The sequence below is a fragment of the Saccostrea cucullata genome, unplaced genomic scaffold (genome assembly GCF_032062105.1).
Source record: "Saccostrea cucullata isolate Sc308-1 unplaced genomic scaffold, CSIRO_AGI_Scuc_v1 ctg16019, whole genome shotgun sequence".
Lineage (NCBI taxonomy): Eukaryota > Metazoa > Mollusca > Bivalvia > Ostreida > Ostreidae > Saccostrea > Saccostrea cuccullata.
Window position 1 is genome coordinate 6,999 of NW_026941479.1, and position 6,537 is coordinate 13,535.

Genomic DNA, 6,537 nt, shown 5'->3' on the forward strand with positions numbered 1-6,537 from the left:
CACCCATAACTGCCAGAGATATTACAAAGAAAAGTAAATATTGAGTCATTGAAAGAAGAGTACACCACATAAATTTAAATACTACATAAACAGCATACTCAAGAAGCATGACTTGGTCTGTGACATTATACTTTCGTCACTTTCTGACTTAAAAAGCTTGGTATTTCAAATTTTGTTGGGTTAGAATTGTGTTGTATTGAGTTTGAGAATATAATTTCTCATGTTTTTGATATTGAGTATTGCTTTTATTTAACGAGGAAAATTTAAAAAACGCAGTAAAACTAATAGAGTTTCCTGAAAATTTTATCCCATAAACAGAGATCAAAAAAAACTTTTCAAAGGTTTAAACCAAATTCGATTCGTTACATAACTATTAAATACGATAAAAATGCGTTTTCCCTATAGGTTTTATTGCCAGATATACTAATTTTCATTCATCACTTAGCAATAAGATACTTACAGACATCGTGACAGGCTTGTAGATGCGAAGAAAAGTCGTTGTTTACAGCACAATGTGACAACTTCACGATCCGCCATATTTGTGTTTGGACGGTTTCCATGCAAATTGTTCTTGGCCTAAATGTATCATCGTGGTTCTTCGAAAATATTTTCTTCTGTAACACTTTCTGTTAGTAGAATTGGTTGATCAAGGATATTTATATTTTATTTTTCTAATATGCGGTTCGTTTGTCACTTATAATAACTTACGTGTTTTTTTTAACAAGATTCTCGGGAAAATGTCGGGATATTTCTTAAAGGTGTACAAAATACCCCTACACCGTATCTGCAGCATTCTCTCGCGCGAACTTCCGAGAGGTGGTACAAAAAAAGTGATCTTCGATCAATTAGTACCCGGTGTATAAAATATATTTTACTGTCAACTCAGCTTTGAATATTAATTTGTCAGAAAATATTCGCTAAAATATATTTTCTTTTTGTAAAAAAAAAAAAAAAAACGTAAATTCACATTAATCACAAATTATTTTCAAGAATTAAACAAACCGCATTTTCTTGGTGTGGCACGAAATAACTTTACACCGTCCTGTATCATCCTCTCGCGAGACCTCATCGAGAAGCGCAAAATAGGAGTTCAAGGAGCGGCAATGTTTAGAGAGACTGATGAAATGCACAACTTACGCCCAAGATTGACTCTAATTCTTCACATAAACCATGTTCTCTTTCTCAAAAATCTTGGATTCGCTAGGAGTGCAGTAAAGGGAATGTTGGAAGAAGTGTAGATATCATGGCCACAGGCCAGTGGGGTAAGTGGCAGGGGTTTCCTTTAATATGTATTTAAACACACAAATATTGTTTAATAGTTTAGTGCATGTGATGTGTTGTAAAAGGTTTTTGGGCATACTGTAATTCAGTCTAGTCCATGAATCAAACGTACATACACAATGAAATATTTCCAGGTTTAACATGTTAAGATTTAGTAAGCAGAAGACTTATAAACAAATATTTACTATCAGTTACTGTTAAATTTGCATTGAATGTTTGGACATGGTGTAAATTTTGGAATTATACTCTTAATTAAATCTTCCATTGCATTGTTATCTTCTAGCTAGAACCTTGAAGCCTGGCAAGGATTATGAGACTGGAAACTCCCATTGAGACTACCAAATGAAGAGAAAGTTTCAGGTATCTTGTAATCTTTTTTAAAATTTTCTTTTGTAAACTTGAAAGAATAGACAGATTTCACATTCCTAAGAGTTATCTCCGGTTGTCGGCGTAACACTCATTTTTCCCACTTTGTCCTTTGTAAGTTACCTGGAAATATTTTTATTTTCAGACATTTATATCTAACAATATCGGTCTGTAACTGTATTGCCAGAATATGGGGCAACTTTTTAAAAAAGTAATGAACAAATTCATTCATACTATATTTCTGAGATACTGACCCATAAAGTTGGTAAGGTTAGAGAGGGAAAACAGTGTCTTACGCCAGTTGACCCCGGATTGACCCTGCAAAGGGGAATAACTTTTGTAAATGTGAAAGTCGTCTATGAAAGTTTATGGTACATTTCAAGCTCTGTAACTTATATTAAGTTGGGAAAACTGACGCAGATGTCATAAACTCATAAGATAATATTCACAAAATTTAGAACAGAAAAATGAAAAAAATCAGCAAGAAATATCAATGACAGCCATCATTAAAATTAATTTCAGCTAGATTACAAAAGAACAAATATGTACACGTCTTATAAAAAATTTTATTGATAACTTTGCAGACTGTTTAACTCGGACTAAGGGAAAAGAAGCAAATTACAACAAGGAGAATATTGCTAAAAAGGTAGCTGTTCAAATAAATAATGTTAATGTATGATTTTAATGTTCTGTTCACACGGAAAAGTTTAATTCACAGTATTTTAATGCCAAGTAAATTGACTTCATACGACAGCTGTGGTAAAGCGGTTAACTATTGCGAATTAAAATTTTATTTTCTACAAAAAGGCTATTCAGTAAGATTATTATGACATCATTTGTTAATCACGTCGTGTATGCAATTGATTAACATACCTTATTCCTTATGCAAGTGTGAATAAAATAAATCTTTTGAGAAAAATGGTTCATCTTACTTGGGCAAACACATATTTTTATGGACTGGTAGAATTTAAAGCTTGGTACATGTAGCATCTTTGGCTACTAAATTTTACAAGTTTGATTTTCATCCCTTAGAAATAATTACATATTTAGACTAAACAATGGAATACATTAAGTAAAATTTTATTTTAGCAAAGACAAGTGAAAAGTCGAGTGAAGAAAACGAAAAAAGGCTTCAAGATCTGCAACTAGGCCACTGGCGATGAAGAAGAAAATGTACAGCTAAAGAAGTACATTAGTGACCAACTAAAGCTGGGCAACTTTCATTGGATTGACAAGGTGCAGGGGGGATATTAATTTGGGTCTGTTTATCTTTCTGTTTGTCTGTAACACTTCGTTCTCTTTACATTTCCAAAAAGCCATCAGACATTGCAATGACATTTTATATTATAAATCATTTTGACGATCCCACTGCAGAACATGATTAATCATCAATACAAATTTAATATTGTTTATAAATTAAATATTACCCTTATATATTTTGAAGTGAAATGGTCAGAGGTCAAGGCCTCTTTTGGGGACACATATTGTTTTTGCCTGTCTGTTTTATCTGCCTATTGCCAATTTACCTTTTTTCCATAACTTTTGAATCATGAGAGATATAGATACTTCATATTGGGTATGCTTACTCCACTTTCAAATGAGACCAAGACCAATGACCTTGACTGTCATCGTTATGCTAAAATATAGCCTTATTGAATCTTTTATTTTTGAACCAAAAGAGGTAGAGATTTTATATTGAGTATCCATACTCCACTAATTAAGTTCTTTCAAATTACATCAAGGTTAATGACCTTGTGACTTTGACCTATATGTTTTTGGTTTTTTTTTCAAACTTTGTTGCCACCAGGTGCATACTGTTTTTGTTTTTTTTAGGGGGGGGTGTTATGAATTAGTTCTGTTTGGTATCTGAATCTTTTATTGTACAGAATTCTTCAGAAGTGATGAACCCTGAGGGCCTCACCCCTACTCTCTACATTAGGTTGTTGATTTAAATATTTTTTTTATTATTATTAATATTTGTCATTGTACATGTATATCATAAATATTCTATGAGAGCTGCTTCAGAATGTATTAACATAGTTTGAAAATAAGACAATCTGTTTCCCCTTGTGTGTAAATCATGATGTTGAATTATAACTGCACTATAATGTTACAGCAGTAAAATTGTAAAGAATTTGTTGTGTCAGATACCATCAGCATTTTTAAAAAATTATTTTATGTATTATTTTTTCTGTGTGGCCACGAATTTTTATAATGCATACATTCATTAAATTTTTTTTCAGAGATTTATAATTCTGCTTTGTTGCTATGTATGATTTTTTAAAAAAAAGATGTCCTAGGAGGCTAGGATATCCTAGGAAATCCTAGGAATTCCTGATTTCCTAGGACATTTTAAGTGTTGGGGTTTTCCTGGGATATCCTGGGAAGTCTTGGTGTTTTGATTCCTGGGATTTTTCTAGAACCCCTGAATTGGGACTGTCCAAGGAAATCCCAGGAATTCCTGTCCAAAACATCTCAGGATATCTTGGAATAATCCTAGGATTTTTCAAAATATCTGAGGAATAAATCTTAAAATTTTTCAGGATTTCTTAGGACATCTCAGGAATATTCTGCAAGGGATATTACCTGTGCAAATTATTCCTTTCTTAATACAGATTACACTATCATGATTTTTTACCATTATATCTTGACCTTGAAGTATGACATACTTTTCATAAATATTAATTTTTCCTTTAATCCTTATGACTTTGATTTAGAAGAGATATGGTTTTAATATGTCTGTGGCATGATATTTCTGAGCATGCTAAGAACTCTGAGCCCTTGACCTTTACCTTCATATTTGACCTAATTAGAAAAAAAAACTTTGGAGCTACAGTAACTCTTCAATGACATATGATACCTGGCATTTTTATTTGACAAAATATGTTGTACATAAATTATAATAACATCTCATCCATAAGGACACCAAAAGCAGGGGACCACAATTCTTTGAATTTGCTTGTTTTTTTTTTCCATTCAATCAATCAATGGGTTAAATGAAATACAGACTTGAATTCTTGTATATAGAAAACATCTGTCATAATTATTAGGAAGATCCTATTCATGACTTCAGTTCAGGTTTCATTTTGGGTTGTAAATGTACATAGTTACATGAATTGCAATTTTCTCACCCTTCAGAAGTTAAATACATAGATATGAATGATATTCACGTGATTCAGAAAAAAAAATATTAAAGATTTCATAATAGGGTATTTCCATACATAACGTGTGATTGGTACTCTGTTTTCAAAGTGATAATTTTTGGTTCACAGTTTTTTAAAAGGAAAATAGAAATTTCACATCACATCTATATCACTGCAGTTGTTAAGATCCACCCTTGTAAGTACCCCATAAAAGTACATGCAGGATGCAGGGATTAATTATTGAACTCATTCGCACAGACCTTAATGTTATAGAATCCATAAATAAGCTGAACTTGAACTTGATTAACCTTAAACAGGCACAATGTGACATACTCTACTGATACATGGGACACCCTGACAGATACATGTATTCCTCCTCCCTTGACTGGCTTGAGTGTTGAGTTAGACTAAGACAGAAAACTAAAAAAAGTTACATTAATTTTTGACCATGTAAATTCCCCTAATATCTACCACATAGAGCTTGATTCCGTTTTGCAAGAAATAACCCCCAAATTGGGCCCAAATTCATAGCATGCTATATTAAATACTTACATCACTGACATGTAAACAAAACTAATTCCTTCAGACACTGACTGACAGCAGAATTCCAATTGGACATTTTGTGATGTTAATGGAATAATTCACACACGCCAAATCAATCGGACTGATTTAATACTTGCGTGAATTAATCCTTGTTAAAATAAAGTTCTGAATTTCATTAGGCCTTAGCTATACATCCAGACAGGTGGTTTTCTTCATTTCCGCTCTTCTGTAGTGTGACTAAAATGGGTACCGAAACTCGGGCCGAGCCGGTGTCGCATAACATACGTTCCGGGTAACTTAGCGTTCCGGCCGGAACGCTAAATACCTATTAAATTGGTTCCGGGTCAAAATAAACGTTGTATACATAATATAAACAAAGCCTTATAATGCGACCAAAGTCATATGTACCAGAAAGAGTATCATCAGGCTATTTATTCGTCTATATTTTAAAATTGGTAAGCACAAAACATTGTGCGACGCACGAAAATACATGTAGAATGTCGCTGCGTCATGCTAAAACCTCAAGAAAAAAAAACCCTACTTTAATGACTCAATGTGGAATGAAATCTGGACAGATATTGCGATTCAAAGATTGAACTCATGGCCGGAACCTATGTTACAGTAAAATCCGGAACCAATATTATGATTTTAAGGTTCCGGCCGGAACGCGAAACACCCGGAACGAATATTATGCGACACCGGCCGGGAATTTCGAAACTGAAAACCGTGTTTTTGACAATAACGGAATAAATACACATTCTTTTTTCATGGAATTTACTGACATAGTTTATTACTATAAGATTTGCCTTCACTGAAAATTTTAAATTAAAATGTTGTGTTTATCCATCATTATCTCCGCTTGTCCTTTTCAAGGTGACTAAAATGGGTAGCGAGCCCGGTTTACTCATTTTATCGATTTACACTTAATTTTGGTAATATATTTTCAATTATTTCCCATAAACTATTTAAAACATCTTATATTTGTAGTAATATATACTGATTATTAATTAAGCTTAGTGTTTACTAAAGTGCCGAATACACGATAACCAACCTGCAGGAGATTTATATATATTTTGTCATTGTTGACTTTTCCATTCATTTATTCATTTATTTATTTATTTATCAACACATGATTAATCTACAGTTACAAGCATATATAACATTAAATTAGGCCTAATATGTACAATAAAGCTAAAGCGTCCCC

At 32.7% G+C, this 6,537-nt stretch overlaps 1 long non-coding RNA gene across 1 annotated transcript; it reads left to right on the forward strand.

The window, feature by feature from the left end:
- The first annotated feature begins 549 nt into the window (after positions 1–549).
- On the forward strand, positions 550–2,289 carry LOC134257891 (uncharacterized). Its single transcript, XR_009990026.1, has 3 exons — positions 550–1,262; positions 1,565–1,641; positions 2,232–2,289. It is a non-coding gene; the product is annotated as an uncharacterized LOC134257891 (long non-coding RNA).
- The last annotated feature ends 4,248 nt before the right edge of the window (positions 2,290–6,537 follow it).